We start from the raw sequence: 25,838 nt of genomic DNA, 5'->3' as shown, positions 1-25,838 counted from the left end.
GGAGCATACGGTATAAGGAGGCTCTCTGCAGTGTATGAGTCTTACACGCTTTGTTACCATCTGTTGCTAATTGAATTAATATGCATCTGGGTTTCTTTCAACATATTTTAACCTGCTCTGTAGCCCAGGCAGAATAGAGGCTGATGTTCTCATAACCAGCGGTGTTTTCTTATACTATCAGGTTATCCGTGTATGATACCTGAACTCTAAGTACCAACCACAGATGGTTTACTGATTCTTCAGTCTATGACCGTGTCATTTGACACGATGCATTTTCTCCAGGGGCCACCTTTGCTATTTCTAATGTGTAGTTTAGCTGTAAGCATGCATTTTTGCTTTGCCTTCTTCAGGACAGGATTATACTTTAGCGTTTTCGTGTCAATGCAAGTGATCACAGTAAATTATTCATGAAATAGTTTTCAGCTATGGCTGTTTGCCATCAACATTCCCCTCTGGAAATATTTTATGTGATTTTTATTATTTGAATCCAAACCTTACACATTTTACCTTTTACCTTTTTACCTTTTATTTGTAAGATAACAAACCTGGTTTCTGTGGAAAATGTAAAAATTTCACCCCTCCCCTCAAGGAATGCACTGCATAACTCTATTTATTTTTTTATATTGTGTTAATACTTATTAAAGATCTCCTGTTTTAGGGGAATCATTACATGGGGTGATTTATCTAGACCTTGTAACAACCTCATGATCTAAATGGGGTTGTGTCTATTTCACACATGACTCTACCAGCGTTCAAAGGTTGTACCTCTAAGGCAAAAATATTTAAATCCAGGCTGCCCTGTAGCTCTAGGCATTTATTCTTTATATAAAACTGTACTTTGTCTTCATGGAGCCAGTAGAGGGATATGAAAAGAATACGTGCATATATTCATCTTTATCTACATTTTCTTGATGTTGATAGTCTAGGATTATAAAGGCACTCATAGGCATAGAGATGTATCTCACTTTTCTCTCTGCTAAAGATTGCTTTAATGTTAAATCTCAACCTTACACAAAAGTAGTTCATGTTAAGTAAACAAGTAGAATCCCTTCTGCCTATTCTATTTCTCTCCAAGTGGAAAGATTTGCCCAAATCACATGTGCCCTGTGGTTCAACCAGCACTTGGTTTAGGCATTGTTTCTCTCATGAAAACGTGATGGCTTCAGTTTTTGGACATTTTACTCTCTATGGGTGTTGAAAAACCTGTGACCGTTAATTTGTTTGAATAACATTTAATGTTTGTGTATGAGTGGTCACCGTACTTGACTTCCCTATTTTGATCCTCTGTCTGAAAGGCACATATTTTGAGGCATTGTAATAATTCTGATGAACTGAGAAGTTAACTGGAGGCAGGGGTAAGTGTGTGTCAATCCAACAGGCTCCTAATGTGTTGAACCTGGGATTCTGTTGACATTAATCTTCTGCTTTGGCCAAGTACACTCATCAGCATGGGGACTTTTGTTACTTGAGTAAAGACCACATCTTCTCAGATGACAGTAGAGGCAATATCTCAAGTCTGTACCCTCCATCGTAACTCAAGATTAGGATGATAGTTCATTGGGTTGGTAACTGGCTATAGGACTTATGTAGCCTAGTAGAGTAACGGGACGAAGGGTAAATGATGGTTTAAACCTATGTTATTGCCTTTTGAAATTAAATTTCAAGGGAGTTGTTATATCTTAATATACTGAGACCTGAAAGAGCGTTCATTAATATGAATATATTGATACTGTGGCCCAATTTGAAACTTCATTCAGAAGAAGTCCATGTGCCCCCAGAGATAAATAAATACTTCTCTCCAAATTGCCGTGTGTAACAAAAATGAAAAGCAGAAATGACAATTTGTCTTCTTGGCAATTTAAAAGTCTTGCTTTGATGAATAATTGACTTTTGTCCTACTTCAAAAATATTCTTTCCAGAGTTTAAAATTTGAACCAGATAGAAGGAAAAGAGAGGTCATGCTTCTGGAAACTTGTTTTCCATGCTTCATATAGCACATTTCACCTGGGAAACTTTCTGTAGACTCTATAGAATGCTATTCCTGCATCACTCAGAAGCACATTAAATGTGACATTTCCTTTCACCCTCAGATGAGCGAAAGTGCTAATTATTTAATTCTACTTGTCTCTCTGTTCATGAACCAATGAAAACACTGCCTATAATGCCCCCAAATTATTTTAAAAATAAATTTCAAAAGAATTGAATGGGAAAATATTATGAATCTATGGAAAATACTTTTTAAGTAAAAAAAAATACCTCATAAAAATATGCCTGGTACAAAAAAATAGCAAAGTTATTCTGCTTTTATGTACAAAGAAATAAAACCCTTTATCGCAGATGTGTTGCATACCTTTAGTATAGGAACGCCACAACGTTGGTGCCTTGTCGTGACACCCTGCTGCAGAGGGTGATACCTTCTAAATGTTCATCATCCTGTCTCTACAGCCTTCTCACATTGCTTAGGGACAGTGCCTCAGATAAGCCTGAACAAGAAAAAGAACGAGCAGGTGGTGACCACCTCCACTGACAAGGGTAAAATAAGGAATGGAAAGGAAAGATGTTGCATGAAAAGCTCTGTTGGCACCAGTAGAGTTCTGAAATCACTTTTAAGCTTAAGAATGGAAGTTACTGAATACACCCAAATTGTAGTCTTTCTCCGTCTGGCTTTGCCTAGTGAAATTTAGATGCATGCCGAGGAGTAGCTTGATGTTGGCCATTGAAGGGAGGAGGAAAAAGGACGCATTGATGGTTGTAGTCACCAGTCTATAGAGCATCTCTTGCAGATCCTGTATTTTGCATATGCCGGTGTATTTAATAATGCCTGCTATGACTCTACAGGGTAGATCTACCCCATTTTGGTGGCAGGAGTGGGGGGACGAAAGAAGAGAGAGAGAAAGGCCAAGAGCAGTTAAGTATTTTGTCCAAGAGTTGAAATCTGACCCATGCTAGCTCTCTCTGATACTAAAATGTTTTCTTGGGGCACCTGGGTGGATCAGTTGGTTAAGGGCCTGACTCCTGATTGCGGCTTAGGTCATGATCTCACAGTTCCTGGGACTGAGCCCCAGGGTGGGCTCTGTGCGGACAATGAGGAACCTGCTTGGGATTCTCTCTCTCTCCCCCTTTCTCCACCCCCCCCCATGCTCTCTCCCTCTCTCTCAAAATAAATAAATAGACTTAAAAAAATGTTTATTCTTTCCACTGGATTATTTTAACTCTAACCAGAGAGTTGAGATAAGCTGTGTACTAGGTAATTGGCACAGTTAGGATGCAATGTTTACCGAATTAATTAATTTTCATGTGTATTGTGAATACGAGTGATTCTTCACTGGGGTCTTATTTGATTTCTGGACTTGAGGACTATGTTTGCAAAGCTTAACTGGCTCTGTCCAATCCTTCCCTTGCCCCCTTAGTCAGCCTGATAGCCCCTAAGAGCTGACGGGGTGAAAGTTGTTCCCCCACCCACCCACTCCTTTTCTTCATAAGTTGCTCTTTGGTTGGGACCCTGACACATTCCATAATTCCATTCTCTAGCTGTTTCTTTTTAGTAGGCTGTCAGTACACCAGGCTGGGAATATTTTGTCTTGAGTAAACAGGAAGTTCCCTTAAATTCTCATGTCCAGAAATGTGCTATCTACAACCGACAAAGCAGCAAAAACACGAAGTCCCCAACCGCAAGGAATTCACAGGCTATCAGAGAAGCAAGGACATTTTAGGGTTATTTTGTGTTACCTTATGTTACAGGGTATCTGTCTCATAGGGTTGTTATGAAGATTAAGTAAGTTATTATGTGGATGGATCCAAATATTACCGGGCATATAGAAGGTGCTATATAAGCACTAGCTATTGTTATTCCAGAGCGATGAACAAAAATGGGTGTCAGGGGCATGGAATGGAACGGGAAGAAAGGCAACCTCCAGGAGCTTAGATATACTTTAAGCACATCCATCAAAAGGTGATGCTTCCTTATGTCAAGAAAGAAATAGAGTTCTCAGTGTGTCACCAGTCAGCACACATGGAAGGCTGGGAAAATGCCCCCAATCCGACATACGACTAAATCTGTTGTACCTCCGAACTGCGTATGAACTGCCTTCCCCCCTCTTAGAATGAACAATCTCAGAAAATCATTTGATTTTCTTCTAAAACAAAGCTGCGACCATCCGCTCTTTGGCACGGACTTAAAACGGGAGGGGAGAACACCAGCCAAAGCAGCAGTGAGATGCCTTGTGTGTCCGATGAGGCGATCCAGCGACACAGAAAGGTTGCTGGGTGTTGAGACCTTTATGACTTAAGAAGTCTTGTATGCCAGCGAGGCAGGTATGAAACTGTCTGTTTTCAGCAGTGGAAACTCTTCAGCTTTTTCTCCTTGTCTGTTTTTCCCATACATCCTATTTCTTGCTCATGTGCTAAAGCTTGGCTGGAATGGAAACAAAGAAGTCCTGAGGGAGACACAACATCTGTAACTCAAACCCCCCTCTGAGGGTTCGTTCTCCCCAGGGCTGGGGGGAAAAGGTGGGCTTGCCTGTTATTTCTGATGCTTGTCCTGAATGATAAAATAATCTGAAAGGCTCTGGCAAGAATGAGGGAAATTGAGGGGCCCTAGGCAATGCAAACTATAGCATTAGTTATCGAAAAGGAGAATTCAGTTTTCAAATACACTTGAAGTCCCCTTACAAAAATACTAGACTTTATTTTGTAGAGAAGTTTTAGTTCACAGCAGAATTGAGAGGGAGGGTACAGAGAGTCCCCATGTACCTCCTGCCCCTACACGTGCATTTTCACACACACCCCCCCACCCCTGTTATCAACATCCCCCACCAGAGCATCTAATCCTTAAAATGAATGAGCCTACCTTGGCATGTCATTATCACCTCAAGGCCATACTGTACATTAGGGTTCATTCTGGTTTCATATATCCTATGGCTTGAGAACATTAGGGCCCCTTTTTACAGACTGCTCACTAGCCTGGTGGGGCTAATGTGCCCTAGAATGCAGAGCTGCTTGATTTGCAGGGTGATAGAGGGCGCTGCTGAAGTTCCAGAAGCAGTCGTGCAAGGGCTGTCCTCAGGCAAGGACACACCCTTCCGCCCAGGGCAATGATAGCCCAGGTCCTGTAGCCTCCAGCCAGCCCTCGCCTTGCTTTGTACTGGCTTAATGACTTTTACTGTTTAATATGTTACAAAGGCTCTGGCCTTCAAAAGTAGTGAAGTGCAAACATGAATGGCAATTGGGAAATTTATTTTTACTGATGATTGAGAAGAAAGGGTCTACACAAAACACATTTTAGACTTTGACCTTGCAGAGAGTTACTTTGCTCTTTGCTCTTGTGAAGTAGGAAAAAAAGCACAGCATTTTTTTTTTTTTTTGGCTTGCTTAGAGATTTGATATGGTAAGTGTTCTTTAGTGAAAGTATGTATTGCAATAGGTTGAACATTTGGCCAAACAAAGACCACAGTGCATTTCTTTTCAAATATCTCAATCCAGGGGCGCCTGGATGGCTCAGTTGGTCGAGTGTCTGACTCTTGATTTTGGCTCAGGTCATGGTCCCAGTGTTGTGGGATTGAGCCCCATGTTGGACTAAACCAGTGCTGAGCGTGAAGCCTGCCTAAGATTCTCTCTCTCTCCCTCTGCCCCTCTCCCCTGCTCACATGCGTGCACACTCTGTCTCTCTCTCTCTCAAATTAAAAAAAAAAGAAAAAAATATATATATGTATATTTCTATCCATTACATACACACATATATGTCTAAAACAAAGTTACTAGTCTTATTTAAATTCTGATCACAACCCACATATTCAAATTTGAAAAGGTAAATAGATATATGGTCAAGAGGACAAAATGTATTTCATCTTTCAAAACTGTTTTGATAAGGTTTATATTGAGAGTTAGTAATCATTTAGTTGTTAATTAGTTTGGGAAGAAATCGTTCCCAAAATAACTAAATGAGCAGTTTGAAACAAAGAAATGGACTATTCCATGTTTGGAACTAAGCTTTTAATTTAAAATCTTTTACAAATGATCTAGACCAGATGGTATTCAGTCAAATCTTAACTTTTTACAAACCAAAAGCAAATTGGTTTCTGCATTTTTATTGCGTCCCCACTTTTGGTACTTCTGATGCAGATCATCTTCATAGAGCATGTCTCTAGAATGTCTCTTCAAACCCCAACAGAGTGAATGGGCCTGAAGAGGGGGGGCCTAGAGTTGGAGACATTTAGCAAGATTTTCAGGGCTCCCAGTATTCAGTTTTCTAGTTGTAGAGAATGAAGTGGAGAAAGGAAGCTAGATATGAAAATGGATTTGAATAAAAGCAGGAGTTACAGTGTCTGTGCCTATATGCATATAAATGACAGAAAATAGGATATATATGTTCGTAACCCAACAGAGAAGTCTGCGTTGGAGGTACAGATTCGGGAAAGCAGTAAATAGGCAAAGGCTAAGAATGGAACCCTTGGCACGGACATCTGATGATTGACAAAGGACTGGAATGATGAGTAACATCAGAAGGACACTCAGGTGGGGTACAGAGACCCAGAAAGGTGAGATTTCAAGAAAGTCAGGCACATTGTCTTTTGATAGAGAAGGCATGATCACATTCAACAGAAACGTCTTATAATAGAAGTACTGATGAAAAACCTATTTTGATTTGGAAACTAGAAATTATTGATGATCTTTGTGAAAGCAGATTCTGCCAAGTGATGTTGGAAGTTAGATTTTACTGGGTTGATAGTGAAATTGAAGGCGAGAAGAATGAACACAAACTGCTCACCAAGCCCACAAAGTAATAGAATTTGAGACGTGGAAGATCTCATCTTACTAGAAATTATAAGAAAGGGTGCTTTACTAGATGCAAAGTAACTTCTACGGGTACAAGTCCTGATTCATTATATACTAGAAATATATAAACTCAAGGCAATTTTTGAATGCTGAAGGAAAGCCCTAGCTAGAGGATAGTAGGATTTTTAGGAGGTTTTAGTAGGATTTTAGTAGGTTTTGTTGAGGAGGCAAACATTCTTCTACAGGGTTCTCCTTGACATCACTACCAGATGGACCATTAATCTGAGATTTATTATGATCCTATATTTTGCCTTTTTACTTCCTGACATAACATAGTGTTGAAAAGCAAGTGAGTGCTGAGTGGTCACTTTATCTCCCTCAAGTGTCTTTAAGAGGTAGAGTCTAAGAACCAGGAGTCCTTTTTGCTGAGGATGATTTGATAAAAAGGATTCCAATAACAGACAGAGTAGAGGTTTTGGCCTTACAGGAACAGGGTACAGTAAACAAATCGATACTAAGCTCAGCCATGAGTGGATAGGTCACCAGTATAATAGGTGAGCTGTCAAAAGCCATGATGCTATAATTTTGATATTGTAGTAATTTCAGTTTATATTTTGAGTACCTCAGGACCCTTAGTAGTTATATACTATTTTTTCTTTCTGGGTCCCCAAGGTTTAACTTCTTTTTTTTTTTTTCTTTCTTTCTTTATTTATTTTTTAATTTTTTTTCAATATATGAAGTTTATTGTCAAATTGGTTTCCAAACAACACCCAGTGCTCATCCCAAAAGGTGCCCTCCTCACTACCCATCACCCACCCTCCCCGCCCTCCCACCCCCCATCAACCCTCAGTTTGTTCTCAGTGTTTAACAGTCTCTTATGCTTTGGCTCTCTCCCACTCTACCCCAAGGTTTAACTTCTAATGTTAGTGATAGTTTCAACATGTCTGAAGTTAGAAAATACTAATACTTTAGGTTATGAGTAAGGAAAAAAAAATCCCACGAACTCCAGCTGTTAAATAGTGTTGTTACTATTCTGTATTTATTTCGGAGCATTCTGATCAGTAAGTTCTATCTATAACAGATTCCTGTGGACAGATTTTTTTTTCTTTTTCTCCCCACCTTTTAAATGCATTAGCAATTATTTTTATTATTTTCTTTTTATTGTACACAATCGTGCTACTGGCATTTTAAACCTAAAATTTTAAACCACCAATTCCAAAGGGTGTGTGCTGTGTGTGTGTGTGTGTGTGCGCGCGCGCGTGCGTTGGGGCGGATTTTCTCCAGCATGTGCTGGGCATCCTTCAGTTCAGCTCAATTCTGGCACTCACACCTGTATCTTTAGATTCCATAGGCTAAGTCCTCAGTCACACAATTGACCCTTTGCCCCAAATTCAGATGCCAACGCAAGCCCGGGTTATTACCAGTGCTGTTGACCAACCAGGTATAAGTTGGAGGTTTTACAACCCCCTCCTTGATTTGGTTAATTTGATGAATTTACTAGAGCTGCTCACAGAATTTAGGAAACAGTTGACTTACTAGATGGCTGGTTTATTATAAAAGAATGAAACGCAGCAACAGCCAGATGGAAGAGAGGCAGAGGGCGAGGTATGCGGGAGGGGCTCGGCTTTTCCATTCCCTCACCAAGAGGGCCACTCTGCTGAAATCTCTGTGTTCACCAGCCAAGAAGCTCTGTGAACCCTGGTTTTTATTTGGTTTTTATAGAGCTTCCTTACATAGGCACAATTGATGAAATCATTGTAAAAGTAACTATTAGATAGATCGGTATAATGTTGAATTAAACATAGGTGTTGAGAAGGAATGTGCAACACAAAGCAAATGGATGCTAAGACATTTGATTCCTTCTTAGTTGAAGGATGGTGTTAATAAAATGAGTTATTCTGGGGCACCTGGGTGGCTCAGTCGGTTAAGTGTCCGACTTCAGCTTAGGTCATGATCTGGCGGTCTGTGAGTTCGAGCCCCGCGTCGGGCTCTGTGCTGACACCTCGGAGCCTGGAGCCTGCTTCAGATTCTGTGTCTCCCTCTCTCTCTGCTCCTCCCCTGCTCACCCTCTGTCTCTCAAAAAGAAATAATAAAAACATTAAAGAATAACAGTAATAAATAAATAAAAGTTATTGTAAGGAAAAGCTCTAATTTTTCACTAATGGATGGTAAGTCAAGATAAGTATGAACTAAAATAATCCAAGAAGTAGGAAACACTGTCTCCTAAAACAGAATAAATCTGTATCAATTATGGCCATTCCTCTTCTTTACCCAAGAGTTCAATACTAATTTAAAAGGAAGAAAGGGGGCGCCTGGGTGGCGCAGTCGGTTAAGCGTCCGGCTTCAGCCAGGTCACGATCTCGCGGTCCGTGAGTTCGAGCCCCGCGTCAGGCTCTGGGCTGATGGCTCGGAGCCTGGAGCCTGTTTCCGATTCTGTGTCTCCCTCTCTCTCTGCCCCTCCCCCGTTCATGCTCTGTCTCTCTCTGTCCCAAAAATAAATAAAAAACGTTGAAAAAAAAAATTTATAAAAGGAAGAAAGAATTCAGTCTTATCTGAAAATGAGCTCTTGTTGCATTCGCCTTGTTGGTCACCTTCCGCCACAGAAATATATAGGCCTGTTTAAAAGAATGAAGCCCCTTTCATAGTGTGTTATGTGCTCAGGGGTCAGGAAAAGTATTCTCTGGAAAGTGCTGGTGGTCATTCCATTTGTGCTGAGGCTCTTGAGATGCCCAAGGAAATCTTGGGCTTCTCCAGGTAGGGAGTGTTTGGGCAGGAATTCAGGAATTGTAAAGGCAGAATGAGGCATGCACACTGGGATCCCAGCCTGGAAGGCAGCCTTTAGGAGCTGGGGGTCGGAACCAGGAAGAAATGAACTGTTCGTCTCCAGACAGATTAGCTGTCTTTGTGTGTTCTTTACTACATTTGTTTCTTGGAAATCAGTGTAAAAAAGAAAGTTCCTTGCCCAGATTTGATTTTCTAAATCCTTGGGTTAGGACTGAAACCACGAGCGGCCATCTGAGCCTAATGTACACTTTATTTATAGATAATCCATGAGGACTTTATTAATAAGGAGTAAATGATAATTTTCTACCCCGATTAGTTCTGTCTTTTGTGGGAGGAAATTGATTTTCCTGGTGTGAAACCCCAGTGTCCTGTTTTTCCTCCAGAGGGGAAGGAACAAACTTGGGTACCAGCGGATGAGAAGAAGCTGCTTTTAAGGAATGCATGAGGAATAAACTTATTTTTTCCCCTCCAACTTTAAACTGTTTAGCTATGGAGCCAAGTCTTAATTTTGTTTCTAAGCACAGAGGTTTCCAGGCTGCAGACACAACGCTATCTTTCTTGGGCTACTTTTATGAAACACGTTTCCCCTCTGATACTTTATTACGAGAATTTTCCAAATTACGGCAAAGTCGAGAGGAGTTTAGGGTCGACACCCGTAGATGCACCACGTAGGTTTTCCCTCTGACCTTTTACTCTCTACCTGTTTTATCATAGGTGTATCCCTCCATCCATCCCTCTGCCCATCCAGAAAACCATCTTACTTTTGATACATTTCCAAAATAAATTTCAGGTATCAGTTCGCCACCTCTAAATGCTTAGTTCACGTCCTGTTATCTAGATGGTGAATGACTCTTTAAGATTGTCTGCCAATAAGCGTATTTGAAGTTTATTGGCATGTGTACTCTCAGCCCACAAGCCACCACAAATTGGATCACTGTGCATTTGGAGGAACCGCCATCAGGACCCGGAAGCTTGGGTGTCTTCTGGCTCCGGACGGAGGTGGGGTCTTTGCAGCCTCTGCCAGCCCTCACTGTCTTCCCCGGCAGGTTACTTTTCCATACGCCTCCTATTTTGCACAGCCGCAGTCCCCACACTTTCTTACCTTCCACTGTGTGACTCTTGCACCCTCAAAAGCACATCGGTCTCTGCCTCCTATTATTTATTTCGATCCATCCTTTTTGAAAATGCCTGTCGTCTACCAAAAACAGATCGCAGAGAATTAAGGCATTGACTTTTGGTTCTGTCTGGTTTATTGATTTCAGTCCACTTCAGAGATACCGTATGACAGGAGCTGTGTTGTGATTTGCATGAGTGCCAGCTACAGAAAGGGGTGGGTGTGATCGGCGTGGAGGGGGTGAGTGGAGACCTTGGGGCAGGGGAGTCACCCCAGCTCAGCTCACTGACTGGTACCTGGCTATCTGCTGTGTATCACCTGTGGAGCTATTAGAAAAGCCTCTGGTTCTGGGATGCCTGGGTGGCTCATTCAGTTGAGCATCTGACTTTGGCTCAGGTCATGATCTCACGGTTTGTGGGTTCGAGCCCCACGTCGGGCTCTGCGCTGACGGCTCGGAGCCCGGAGCCTGTTTCCGATTCTGCGTCTCCCTCTCTCTGCCCCTCCCCTGCTCATGCTCTGTCTCTCTCTTTCTCAACAATAAATAAACATTAAAAAAATTTAAAAAGAGGAAAGGAAAAGCCTGGGGTTCACGCCCTGGTCCCAAGAAATCTGGACTTCTGGCCTGAGAGGGGACCCGGGATTCTCCCGGGATTATTCTGATGCATAGTAAACTTGGGGAAAATGCATTTATGAGCATTGGTCACAGTTTGCCAGTCTCCTGCTGGTGATCTCAGTAAGTTATGTATCCTGCTCTTGCCCTCAGTTTGCTTATTTGTACAATGAGGGGCTGGACTAGAAAAACAGTATCCAGGGTTTCTTTCTGTTTTCTGAATCCGTGGATGGGTTTAGTCCTTCAGAAGGATGCTTCGGCACTTATGTCTAGCAGAACAGAGAGAAAGGTGGGAAATAGTAGAAGGGCAGGAGGCATATTGCCCAAGTTCACATTCTAACAGCACGATGTGGGGCAAGTTATGTAATTGTTCTACGTTTCTTTTTGTGTAATCGTTCCCCCGTAAAGTGGTTGCAAGAACTAGGTGTGTGAAGCAATGCACGGGGCGCACCAAGTGTTAACAATGCGTGCTGTGTCTCTGGTTGTTATATACCTGGTGGCAATGAACAGGGGGCATGGGCGGAAGAGAGCCCTGCCCCGGCTTTAATTTCACCTTCATCTGGGACTCTTTGTGTCTCTTGTCGAACCACGTGGCACCTCTGGGACTCCATTTCTCGCGCTGAGATACGAAAGGGTTTAGATGAAATAACCTCCAATTTCTCCCATCTCCTTTTTAGAAAAGGTTAACGTTCTGCTCTGATGTAATTCTGATCACTTCTCGTGGCATTTTCAGAGTAAGAAACACTGGGAATTTTCAATTCTTCTCTGATGTAATTCTGATCACTCTTCAGGGCAATCTTCTGAGTAAGGAACACAGGGAATTTTCAAACGGATTGCACTTCCCTCTTTGCTTTGCCTTCTGAGTCACTATAAAGCCAGATCTGAGACCGAGCATCCGCAACCTAGAAGGACGTCCTTGGGCCGGCTCGGCTCTGTGTACCCTCACACTGGGGTCCGCACTTACAAGGGCCTGGCACTTGTTGCTATCCTCAAATACCTAATTTTTTGCATTCTCATTTTGCACCAGTCCCTGCAGGTTATGAAACTGCTCCTAGACCTCAACATTATTATTATTATTATTATTATTATTATTATTACTATAGCTTCATCTTTGGCTTCATTTTTTACCTTTCTACTCATATTTTCTGTGCATCCCAATTTCATTGTCTGTTTATTGTTTTTCTACTCACCCTGTGTGCATTTTTCCATTTGGTAAACAGATAGAGAACGGATAAATAAGGACATTGCTTCGGTGACAAAGATTTGTCCTCCCAAGCCCCTGGCCACGTTGCCCTCTTCTCAAAGCTAACGGTGTTCACTGTTCGTGTTATTCACTCTGGTACTGAATGACTTATGACTCTGTATCACTGTCTATCTTTGCCATGTGGACGTCTCTCCTCGGGTTATTATAACCTCTTTGAGCTTTTGGATCCCCAAGAGTGCCCATCTCCATGGGTATGGCTCCTAACGGCCTCCGAGGAAATAACTGTTGAATTAATTTAACTGGAAATTGAATTGACTTAGCCAGGTCAAGGAAGACAGGAGGGGAGTTTTGTAGCCAAGAAAAGGAAAGCTGGAAAAGGACCTCAGAGGACAGTCACAGAGGATGTAATCCTTAATCTCTGCTCAAGTTGCACACTTCAAAAAGCCACTTGCACAGTGGTTCCCAATCTTTTTGATCTCTGGAGGCTTTTACAGTCTTAAAAATTATTGTGGCCCCCAGAAGGCTTTTGTTTATATAGATGATAGCTAAAATGGGGACATTTTTGTAATAATTATTTATTTATATGATTAAAAAATAAACCTATTAGAGTTAATAACATATTTTCAGGGGAAATATTCTTTATCCCAAACAGAATTTTATGATGAGTGGCATTGTTTTTATGTTCTGCAAATCGCTGTAACATCTGGCTTGATAGGAGACAGCTGGATCCTCCTGTGCACTCGTTCAAGCTGTCGTGATATCACAGATCATGGAGTTTCTGCAAAACCACTGCGTACTCGCGAGAGGATAAGCATGGCCAGGGCACGTCATGACTTATGATTGCTTTGAAGATAGTTGCGTACACCGTGGACCCCAGACCACCCTGTAGGAACCTGCTACAGGAGAGTAGCATCTCCGCGCCGTGCTGTTTTCCCGAATCAAGAGAATATGCATAGTGCTACAACGCTATCTCCGTTCTTTTAGCTGAGAACCTTCGCATTGGCTAAGCTGGCTTGTCCAAAGGAGTGAGACGTGAGAGCCGCCTCGGGTACTGCACTCTACTTTTCTCGTGTGTCCTAAATGGTGGGAAGATACAGACAGACCCAAGCCCTTAGACCCCCTTGCTCACCCAGACGTGACACCACAGCCCTTCCTTGGCAATGCTCAGTTTCTTAGTGTAGGTGACTTATTAGCCCTGTTATTTTTAATTTGATGTTGGGAAACAAGGGGGTATGGCTCCGAATGAAACCTTTTGTAGAGGAAAAAAAAGGGACATTACAGAAATAATTACTGGGACAAATTACTGAGTCAATCCAGGTGTGATGTTTTGTACATTTTTATGCATATTTCAATTGCTGTAATTTGAAAATATGCATCACGCACTCCGTTTCAATTCATTACTATTGGCAGCTCTGTATTAACAGGCTTACGAGTGCCAGAGTTCAGACTAATTATGCAGAATGGCACTGACAGACTTATTATAAGCTATATTTAATTTGAGCCTGTAGATAATAAATACAAAAAAAAAGAAGTTCTTTGTGCTTACTTCTTACTCCCAACTCAGGAGCTCGCAGTGCCAACTTTCTAGCTAATCTCGTAAGACCTGTTTGAAACGGGTCTTTGGGACAAAAATGCTATCTGCCAGTGACAGATCAAGAGCTTGGAGGCAGGAAGAAACGGAGTGAACTGTAAGTGATCTGTAAAGATCGGTGTTCTGAGCTCAATAAACTCGTCTCCCTGGAAGTTATAATTGCATGAACTTTGGGAAACAGATGGTCATCTAGAGATTTTAGCTCCTAATGGGTAAAAGAGTTGCAGACTACAGAGATGGTTATTACACAGAATGAAGTTTTGAGGACCAGTCGGATACGGGAAGTAAGGGAGAGGTTAAGACTCTCACCCATGGCTGGACCTGGTTAGCTGGTGTAATGCCCCAAGAGGTCAGAACGGAGGGGCAGGGTGGAGGTGTGGTGGGTGATGCCTTTTCCTGGGGTCGCGTTGCGTTTGGGGTGAGCTGCAGGGAAGCGGAGGAAGTCCGTCGGGGGAGAAAGTTCCGGAAGGACTTAGCGTATCTCGGCCTGGAGCCCGGGGGAGATCTGCGAGGCGGCACGTCTTCGCGTAGTAGGCGAAGCCAAAGTGTGGAGAGGTCACCCAGAGAAGAGTGATGCAGACTCGAGCTGCGAGATTGGACACCCGCCGGGAAGGTTCTCCGCTGCGCTCTGGGGGAAGGAGAGGCCGCAGCGACCGGCACCTCTTGCTCTGAAAGCCGGAGCAGCCAGACGTTCGTTAGGAGCCGCGTCTCAGATTCCTTTTCAGTGCACAGTCCGTTTGGAGAGAGACGTTGGGGGCAGTCACAGGAGCAGGGCTGCTGTGCGTTTTTTGGCCCCAGACGGGGGTGCCGGGAGCCCCCTGGAGGTGGAGTCCGGAACTCAGATGGACTCCCCACGGGTGGGCTGCCTGCGTGTGTAGGGCTCACCTTTCAGCCACCTTCCCTGGAGCGCAGCAGCTTGGAAATAACCACATGCGACAATCCCCAAGGGGAAGCCAGCACCAGGCGGCCAGGAGGCCCCCTGTCTGTCGCCTGCCTCTGTCAAGTCTTCCCAAGGAGCCCGAGGTGGGATCTCTTTGTATTTAGATTACTGCTCAAAACACTCACTTTCCTCTCTGCTCTCCCTCTCTCTTACTCTGCCAGTACTCCCCACACCTTGATCTCCTTTTCATACGTCCACCTGTGCTTTCCTTTTTTGACCTCCCAGGTTCAGATCTTGAATCACTGAAGATCGCGTGGTTCTCAGCAAATTCAAACGAAAGGCTTGAGATTTCTGACTTGCGATCGTGCTGAGTATTAGGCGGAATGAAAACTGACGCAATTTAGAGAACGGCTCCTTAGTCTTTTTGGTCGGCTGAAAAGGGACTTCAACCAACATTTTAATTAACTGATTAATTTTTGTGGTGCTCTTTTCGGCGTCCGCGTGATCGTCGTACCTTTCCCGTTCTTCCTGCTGGACTTCTCCACTTGTGTATTTCTTGCCGCCCAAGTTTTGTTTTGTCTTGTCTTCAGAATAAAGCGATGGTTGTAGTGATAGTGCTTATACTGACGATACTATACAAATACGTAAGCTAACATTTATTGCACTTTTACTATGTCCCAGGCCACAGATCCTCATGTAATTGCCCCAGCCGCTGTCAGGTGGGTTCTACTGTCCTCATTCTGATGCCAGGAGGGCTGAGCGCTGGTTGCTGAGTGACAGCCGGTGTCAGGAAGCTCCTCACGTACAAGAGCCCGGACTTAGAGCCTTGCACGCTGGATCGGGACACCTTGTCTAGGAAGTCTGGTTTCCAGTTAGAGACCCAGAGCCAAGATTGAGCCCAGGACCCCTTCTCACCGCCGCCCACGGTGTTGCCCCAAGGGTCCCTCAGTCTAATTTTGCCACACCCTTATGGAGAACAGTGATCTGGTTTCCTACATCAGTACTCTGCGTGCATTTGTCTCGTTTGAACGGGACAAACATTTGTTACGTCTGGAGGAAAAACAGATGCCCTTTCCTTCTTTATGGTGAGACGTTTTTGAGCTTTTAAGGCAGCCACTTACTGCAAGTGGGGCGGTAAGCACTGCTGATGGGTACAGTAAAGGCGAGGAAAAATACCAAGTCGCATTAATCACGGATCCTCCGGTTGTCTTAGAGATCGAGCGTGTTTGGGGGCTGACACAAGGACATCGATCCCTAGAGAGCTTCGTGAAAGGTAATTTGCAAAACAGCTACCTCCTGCGTGGTTTTGTGAAAAAGGACCGGAGAGGAGTTTCACACCGCGGTCCAGCGAAGAGATTTTGAGATTTTATTTTCAAACCTCCAGGCAGGTAAGGGAGCAGCATCCTTGTAACCAAGTAGACTCTTACCGGTCTATCTCCATAGAAGTGTTAGTAAGACAGTTGTGTGTTTGACGAAAATTAGGTACATTTTCTCAACTGTCAGCAAAACCTTCTGAAGACGATGAGAACTGGAAGTAGGATTTAAGAGACCAGTCATTTTGAAAATACCCAGCTAATCCTTGGGAAAATATTTTTCACAATCGTTTTACCTGTGTTAACTTATCAAACTACCTTATGAGGCATGAAAATATTTCTGGGACTCTTTCCTCCCTTTTAGTAGCAAATGCATGCACACGTACATATGTATCTGTGATTCATTTGTGTTTTTTGGGTGAATGCTCTCATAGTATAAGCTGATATATGGTATTTTTAATGGTGCTGAGATATTTTGAAGATATGGGCAAGAAGAGAGAAACACAAGTAGTAATGATATCATCATTTCATCATTTTTCCTAGCTAAAGGAAGTTGAGAGAAGGAATGTCTATGGATTATATATTATGTTCCAGTCCAGGACTTCCCATTGTTCATTTCTTTGTTTACTTCTCATCATTTCTCACAACAGTCCTGTGAGGCAGATGCTATTATCTTATCTTAGAACCGACAGGAGAAAAGCTCAGAATATTAAGTAACTCACCTGTGATCTCATGTCTACTAAACTGCAGTGTTTTTTTTCGAAATTTTTTAAAAGTTTATTTATTCATATATATATGTGTATATATATATATATACACATGTATATATATATATATATATATATATATATATACACACACATACATGGAGAGAGAATAAGAATGAGAAAGAGAGAGAGAGAGAATCTCCAGCAGGCTCTGCACTGTCAGCACAGAGCCTGATATGGAGCTCAAACCCATGAACCATGAGGTCATGAACTGAGTCGAAATCAAGAGTCAGACGCTCAACCTACTGAGCCACCCAGGTGCCCTCAAACAGCAGTTTTAAACCCAAATCTGTCTGATCCTAAAGTCAGGCTCTATTCCCTACATTTATTTTTTAGCTTTTTATATTAACACTCTGGTATTGGCTTTGATGAATGGTCACCTTTGAAGAGTTCCTCTTCGTACTCAGGCTTCTACGGCCTGTGTGCCGGCATCTGGTGTTTCGTACAAAGCAAATGAAATCAGCAACCTGTACAGATGTTGTGAACAACCTGGGGGGTCAAGATTAGTTGACATTAAAAAATAATACCAGTTATCTGCATATTGGCCTGATATTCCCTTGACCTTGGGGCCGTTCTCTTTTCTGGCTGGGGCTCCCTCCTCTGACTCAGGGATTGTGCCTCACCGTGAAGGTCTTCGTAAACACCTGCACACTCTCACAGGAAGGCATTCACTCCCGCGCGAAAGGGGCCAGCACATTGATGGTCAGTCCTCTTCCTGTCCCCCGAGGTGTGCCCCTGTAGGTCTGGCAACTAAATACAATTTTCCCACTAAAGTCATGCTCTGCTACTTAATCCGCTGACCTTCGGTTGGAACCCAAAGAGTGGCTTGTCTGCTTTACCACTTCATTTCTGAAGGACTATTTATCTCTTGTCATTCTTTTCTTTTTTCTTCTTCTTCTTTTTTTTTTTTTTTAATTGAGAAGGAGGTCGGGAGACAGGGAGGGCAGAGGGAGAGAGAATCCTTAGCAGGTTCCAGGCTCAGCGCAGAGGCCGATTCAGGGCCCAGTCCCGTGACCCTGCGATCATGACCTGAGCTGAAATCAAGGGCCGGGCCTTCCACCAACTGAGCCCCCCAGGCGTCCCCATCTTCTGTCATTCTTGATCTGCACCAGTGGTAGCCAACAGGCGGAGGTATCCATCTTTGTGTGCCGTGACTTCATCTGTAGTCATTGAGGGTCTTGGCTTGCCGGAGAAGTCAGCATTTTCCAAAGCAGAGAGGAAAGGAAAGAATAAACGATTTTTGCATTTCTCAGAAGTGGTTCAAATTTACACGGAAAGAATTCGACCCGAGCCATATCAGCTGCAGTTCACGGTTGTCAGCTCGGACTGGGTAAGTGCACAGGTGCTTGCCTAGCATGGACATCAGCACACTCCCTTTGCTAAAAAGCAGGCCGCGTCTGTCTTTGTTTCTGAGTTTGACTCTGGGCGCTCAAGGGTCGGTCTATTGAAGAAGAAAGCCGCTCGCTGATCAGAGACAGAACTTGCCCTCGTGTGCTTCCCACAGACAGCTTTTTGCTCCTATTCTGCCAAAATCACAAGTGGTCCCGTTGGGACGTCTGCAGGCAGAGTTATAAGGGTAAGTCAGGACATAAGAACACAAGGGGAAATGAGATAATTCCCAATAAATCCAAAATTTTGATTTTGTTGGTCTGTAAGCCTGGTTAATGGCAGTTTGTAGAAACCTTCAATAGATTACTGACACCAAGTGGTAAGCAATCTCTGAATCTTTCCAGTATAGAACTCTTTGAATTTTAAAACATTAAGACCATAAAGTACCTACAAATCACCTAGTCTCGTCTCATTAATTGTGTAGATTATACACCCGGGAACATATAGGACCCCCCGTGTATGAGATGTATGTAACAGCAGAGCCAGGACTCCTGACCTTCTGTATCATTGTCTTTCTGTTATTTCAAGTTCAATAATATGATTACCAAGTGTACATTGTATATCTCCAGGAAGATAATTGTTCACTTGGTAAAATCTATGAGCCACCAAATATTTTGGCCACCCAGTCTCTCCATCCAAGAGAGAAGGGAGTCTGGTCAAAATACTTTGAAAGTTATAGTTTTATGTATTTATTTTAAAAAATGTTTTCAATGTTTATTTTTGAGAGAGAGAAGGAGAGAGAGAGAGAATCTGAAGCAGGCTGCAGGCTCTGAGCTATCTGCACAAAGCCTGACGCGGGGCTCGAACTCACAAACCGTGAGATCATGACCTGAGCCGAAGTCAGACGCTTAACCAACTGAGCCACCCACGTGCCCCAAACATTATGGTTTCAATGGTGGAGTTGATCCAGTTTGATCCAATCTGTTTTGATAGATGTCATTACATGTTCTGTACAACTAACCAAGTCTCCTTTTCTGATTCTGTATTCATTACACAATAGTCTCTTTATAATTTGATCTGTCATGTAAGTCTGGCTATCAGATGAGAGATGCCAAGAGTCCTGAAGGGAATGTTCCGGTCTGAGCAACGTTCGTGATATTTTTAACATGTTGGCTGTTAGGTTTTATTTTGTTTTTTAAAGCAGTGCCCTATAGGAAGAGTGGATTTCCAGCTAAAAATTCTTTTATACTAAAAGGCTTATATGGTCAAGATTTCATCCTTTTAGGGAGTAATATAAGTGGGTCTGAATGGTATGTCAACATTTTCAAAAGAAAAAAAAATAGTTTAAGAAAGAGTGTCCCCACCCGAATGTTTCTTTGAAGTGATTGTTTCTTAGAAAATGTTTTGCTCTCTTAAACTGGCTGTTTTAGCCAAAACACAGGTCATGCAAACAATGCGACAAGACTTTTGAAGATCATAAGCTCTATTATAGGCTATTACTTAGGTAGGTGAAAAATTTTTTGAGGGACCTTTACGTAGATTCATAAGTGAGCAAATGCAAAGGTCCACCATTCAGGCAACTAAGGATACTTGGAATTTTCCAAATAGCATCTAGTTCTATGCTATTAGAGTTTTCATTGTTCTTTGTGAACATTCTCTTAAGTGTATATTTCACGATTTCAGATTATTTTTGGTCCAACGCCTAATTTTTTGGTAAGGGGGAAGCATGGGAAATGTACTTAAATTTCACTACTCATTTTAACTTTTGCTTAAACTATATGGTGACTGCCTGTTGTGGTTTCACATAAGTTTTAGTGAACTTGCATAGAAACAGCCTGCCTTTCATCAGTTGCAGAATGGGTCCAGTCTGGGGTTGAAAAAATGAGATTATGCAACACACACACACACACACACACACACACACACACACACACACACAGTAAATCATTGGCATTTGAAAAGTATATATTGAACTGAGATGTACAGGTTGTAGTTGCTGGCATTCGTGAAAAAAGGCTTACTGCTTTCATTTCAGTTCTGTCTTAGTCTGTTCAGGCCGTCATAACAAAATAGCATAGACTAAATGGCTTGAACAACAGAAATTCATTTTCTCACCATTCTGGAGACTGGATTTCTGAGATCAGGGGGCCATCGTGGTTGGGTCCTGGTGCAAGTTCTCCTCCTGGTTTGCCCGTGGCAGCCTTCTCACTGCGTGCTCACGTGGCCTCTCGTGGGACAGGGGTGGAGAGAAAGAGATCTCTCTTTTCCTCTTCTTGCATGGTCATCACTCCTATTGAACTAGCACCCCGCTCTTAGGACCTCATTTACCCTTAATTACCTCCTACAGGGCCCAATCTCCAAATGAATTTAGCTATATTGAGGCTTAGGGCTTCAACACATGAATTTCGGCGATGGCTAGCAAGTTCCTTGCTATGTAAGGTACCCTCTCCAGCTGTTATACACTGTAGGCTTAGAGGTGATTAGAATACGTAGGTACCACCATTGTTGACCTTTCAAGAGATCTCTCCCGAGTATTTCTTTTCCCTAGATTTCTCCTAAACCCCGAAAGATTTCATTTGTAATTCTTGTCATATTAAACTCCCCGGGGGACAGATGCCCATCTCCAGCATTTGATCAGGTTTATGTGACTTTCAAAATGTTTGTAGTACTTTATATGAGGGGCTTCTGAATCTGATCTGAAAGCATAGTAAAATGTATCTGATTAATACGCATTTGGTTTTGAATCTCCAGGTATTGGCCGTAATTCTGCAGGTGTGGCCTCACAACTGACCCGTGCCCCAATGACATATTTATCCCTTTCGTCTGTATATTTTATGCATGTGGGCATAATGTGAAATCACGAGTAGGCCTGATAGAGATTAAATACACTTAATTTTATACCAATCTTGCATTTCTTGACTAGGGTCTGCTTTCCTGTGAAATACAGCTTATGATTTTCTGATTTACTTAAAATGTTTATTAATGCTTTAAGGTATGTGTGTCTGGAAGTAAGCTGGCTTCTTGCTATACCATAAGCAAGGATGTGTTTGCTGCCTTTACTGTCTCATGGGAAAGATAGTCCAAAAATCACAGCGACAGTGTGTCAAGAGCTCTGAGAAGAATCTCTGTGGATTAGAATCCAGCTAACACAGACCATCAGACCTTATGTAGGGCAGCCACAGGGGGTCATTTTTAAAAGCATTTTATTCCTTCTGGAAGCGTTGAAAGATCATTCACGATCCTTTCAAATTAGTTCCCTTCCTCAGTTCCCTTCCCTTTCCTGAGCTCTCAGACTAGGTAAAGCCCACCCTCCCCCAAGTAATACAAGTGACCGGAAAATAATACAGGACATCCAGTTCAATCTGAACTTTAGATAAGCAGCAAATCATTTTGTAGCATAAGTCCATCTCAAATGTTGTGTGGGAGAGGCTCATAGTACTTCCCCCCCCACCCCAACTGTATCTGAAATTCAAATTTCACTGTGCCTCATGTATTTTATTTGCAAAAATCTGGCAACCCGACCCAGGTTTATACTTTCACAAAATCTTATGTTTTCCTTCTTTGCACCCAGCAGATTTTGTAGTTAAATGTTGCTACAATTGTCATAAGCAGCGCCTAAGAGCTTTTTCCAGTGTTTGATTTCACTGCCTGTGACATGCTGTCTCAGAAGAACTCTCCTGTGTTTTCCTTTACTCACACACATTGGCAACACTTCTGACACCAGATGTGTGAGTTTTCCACACTGAGCAGTTCTGTGACACCAGCTCGGTATCCTGCGACTCGGCTCAGTTTTGACACCATCTATCTGGAGGGAGTGTCAGATTGCACAGGTTAAAGGCTCCGTCCCACATGACTGTCCCCCTCGTGTTTCACATGCCAATTGCAAGTGTGGGCTTTCACCTGTGTTTCTGACCTGACCTACTGGCTATAAATTGGAGTTCCCATGACTCCCGCCTTGGAGTTGATAATGTGCTGGAATTGTACATAGAACTCAGGAACACTTACTTACATTTACTGGCTTATTATGAGGTGAGGTCTGGAAGGGTTTTCTGTCCCTGTGGGGTTCCAGCTTGTGTGTGTGTTCACCAGCCTGAACTCCCTGAGCCCCATACTCTTGGGGTTTTTATGGAGGCTTCATCATGTAGGCGTAACCAAATATCGACTCCATTTCTAGCCCATCTCCTCTCTCCAAAGGATGGGGGTTGGGGCTGAAGGTTCCCGACTTCTAATCATGGCTTGGTCTATCTGGTCAACCTCCAGGTGGGCACCCAACAAGGGGTTGGTTATTAAAACCAAAGGCATTCATATCACCGAGGAAATTCGAAGGGGTTTAGGAGCTCTGTGTCAGACATTCCTACCACTCACGGAATGAGAAAGGTCTTAGGGGTTCTGTGTTGGGAACCAGGGTCAAAGACTCAGTATTAGAGCAAAAGATTATCTCAACAACCCTACTTACAAGAGTTTTAGGAGTTCTGTGTCAGGTATTGGGGACAGATATGTATATATATTTTAGTATTTCACACATGCCTATTATGTATTTCTGTAAAATACTAACGTTGAGATGTCTCATCTCTTACTTGAGGGAAAAAAACTAGTGACACTGATTCCAGCAGCAACAAAATAATTGGAATTTTATAATTTAGGTGCCTAATTAAATTATAAATAAAATATACTATTTTAGTGAACTATTGGGAATATGGCAGTTTGTCCAGCTGGTTGCAAACCAACTTATTTTAAGTTCAAATTTAAGTAAGTGTCCTATATTTTATCTGGCAACCCTACACCTGAAGGGCCCTTGATCCTTTTTCGATATAGTGTATTTATATCACTAAAAATATGTATATATTTATAGCGTATAGTTGTATTTAGCCAGTACGTGAACACAATATATGTATATGGTTGGGAAAAACTGGGTAAAAGACAGAAACAATTTCATGGAAGAAGGTATTTAAGAAGAGAATTTCGAGATTTTAATTTGTTTGGATTGGAAATGCTCAATTCCTACTGAATTGCTTTTTAAAAAATTCCAGCATAAAAGAATTTTAGATCATCTAGTTCCCATCTGTCTAACAGAGTCAGTTATATAATAGTGCTATCCCCCAAGGTCTTAGAAGTGAAGGTGACTTGTCTGTACACATCAGGCACTACAAGATGATCTGTTATATTCTCTTGTTTCAGTACTGGTTTTTGTCCTCAGAATCACTGGCCTGTTCATTAAATCAACAGGCGCGTGGTCCAAGGGAGCAAAATTTACCTGGGTCTGGATTTCATTTAGAGAGTCCTGTGCCTTGCACGTGGTGAGCTTTTAATAAATGGTCGCTCAGAGTTTTAACAATCATATTAACCATATGTCCTAACTGACATAGTAAAAAAGCATATTTTTTTTTCAGAATTTACTGGCAGAGGGTAACTCTGTTTCAATTAATATGGTCTTTCAAATATGAACTGTAGGGACTCTGGGGTGGCTCGGTCCATTAAGCATCTTACTCTTGCTTTTGGCTCAGTCATGATATCCCGGTTGTGTGGGTTCGAGCCCCATCAGGGTCTGTGCTGGCAGTGCAGAGCCTGCTTGGGATTCTCTCTCTCCCTCTCTGCCCCTCCCCTACTCACACTGTCTCTGTCACTCTCAAATAAATAAATACGCTTTAAAAAAATTTAAAAATAGGAGCTGTAGGGGCGCCTGGGTGGCGCAGTCGGTTAAGCGTCCTACTTCAGCCAGGTCACCATCTCGCGGTCCGTGAGTTCGAGCCCCGCGTCAGGCTCTGGGCTGACGGCTCGGAGCCTGGAGCCTGTTTCCGATTCTGTGTCTCCCTCTCTCTCTGCCCCTCCCCCGTTCATGCTCTGTCTCTCTCGGTCCCAAAAATAAATAAAAAATGTTGAAAAAAAATTTAAAAAAAATAGGAGCTGTAAATTGTGAAATGAATTTTCTTGTTTTTTTTGTGTTTCGGTTTTTGTTTTTTTGACTCTCTGAGTTACTACCTGCACCTGGTAGCATGGTAAGTTTTCTTTTCCATAAAAGCTCGTAGACATTCTTCTGCTATTTTTATTTTGTTTTGTTTTATTTTATTTTATTTTATTTTATTTTATTTTATTTTATTTTACTTTATGTTTTTATTTTTGTTTTTATTTTTTAAAGCCTAATTTTGCGGCTTTGGTCTGAGGTTTCTCAGGATTCTTGTGAGCCCTTGGCTCATTGGAAAGGGCACTCTAGCCCTGGATGGGAAGTCCTTTTGGACCCAAATGGCTATTCTTAGCTCAGTTCATCCTTTGGCTTCTCTGGGTTTTCTCTGAATTTATCTATTTCCCAGGTGCCTGACTCTTCCCTTGCTTTGCTTATGCCTCTCTGCCTCGTTTTCTTTCTTTTTTTAATGTTTTTAAATGTATTTTGAGAGAGAGACAGAGAGAGAGAGACAGAGAGAGAGAGAGAGCATGCAAGCAAGAGCCAGTAGGGGAAGGGCAGAGAGAGAGAGAGAGAGAGAGAGAATCGTAAGTAGGCTCCATGCTGTCAACACAGAGTCTGATACGAAGCTCAATCCCACAAACCATGAGATCATGACCTGAGGTGAACTCAAGAGTCAGAGGCTCAACCAGTGGACCCACCCAGGGGCCCCTGCTTCTCTGACTCTTTACTGCGAGTCTTACTCAGTGAACCTCTTCCCGGATCCTCTTAGGCCCTGTGCTGACTTGGATCTAGTTCTTCAAGCCTCCAGTGAGACTCTGGTTTCCATCTTTAGCTCCTACTGAACATTTTCTGAGTCATGACCCATTTGTCATTTAGTGGCAAGGAGTCCATTAATTTTTGTCCGGGGCCCATGGTGTGCCAGCTGCTTTTTCATTGCCTGGCCTCAGTAGTCACTCACTGAAATGGGAGGCTTACCCTGGCTTTACACTGGATGATACTGAAGTCCCCTGAGGCTAAGTGAGTTGGCAAGGACACAAGGCTGGTTTGAGGCAGTTCATGGTTAGAACTCAGGTGTTTCAGCATTCAGGGACAAATGAGGCTTCCTACCTTGTGTTTATGTGTTTAGTCTATCAGCAGCCAAACTTACAGAACTATTAGGCTGTCACAAAGGAAGTGTCCATTAATAAAGTGGCCAGCCTTACCATCCCCCACCATTAAAAGAGGATTTTTTTCTCCCTTCCAAGTAGCTTTTAAAAGAGGAGAGCATAAATCCCAGATAAGCTATTTAAATAATGTAAGTGTAAGTCTGTCTGTAGGTCAACCATCCGGAACTGGTGTTTCTTCTTGAGGTGTTTTTACAAAGATGATGCTGGATTGGATTAGAGAAAAAAAAGTACTGCCCCCCCCCCCCCCGCCACAGGTGCCATTAACTGTGATGCAATTCAACTTGGAATGTTAGCCCTGTCCATCATGGTCTGAAATAAAGTTAGCACTCTGTATACACACACATACGAATTAGCTACTGGCACTAATCTCTCTCTTGGTTAAAGTGTGGAATAGCAGCTAATTT

General features: G+C 42.6%; 1 protein-coding gene and 1 long non-coding RNA gene across 4 annotated transcripts in view; both read left to right on the top strand.

The window, feature by feature from the left end:
• PRKG1 (protein kinase cGMP-dependent 1) overlaps window positions 1-25,838 on the top strand; it is a 1,263,577-nt gene that overhangs the window by 727,930 nt on the left and 509,809 nt on the right. The gene's annotated exons all lie outside the window — the stretch shown is intronic.
• LOC125933200 (uncharacterized) lies at window positions 12,370-15,571 on the top strand. The gene is made up of 2 exons (XR_007460893.1): window positions 12,370-15,100; window positions 15,243-15,571. It is a non-coding gene; the product is annotated as an uncharacterized LOC125933200 (long non-coding RNA).

Source organism: Panthera uncia, chromosome D2 (assembly GCF_023721935.1).
Source record: "Panthera uncia isolate 11264 chromosome D2, Puncia_PCG_1.0, whole genome shotgun sequence".
Taxonomy (NCBI): Eukaryota; Metazoa; Chordata; class Mammalia; order Carnivora; family Felidae; genus Panthera; species Panthera uncia.
The sequence above is the reverse complement of the archived record's forward strand: the minus strand, read 5'-3'. Positions and strand labels throughout refer to the sequence as shown.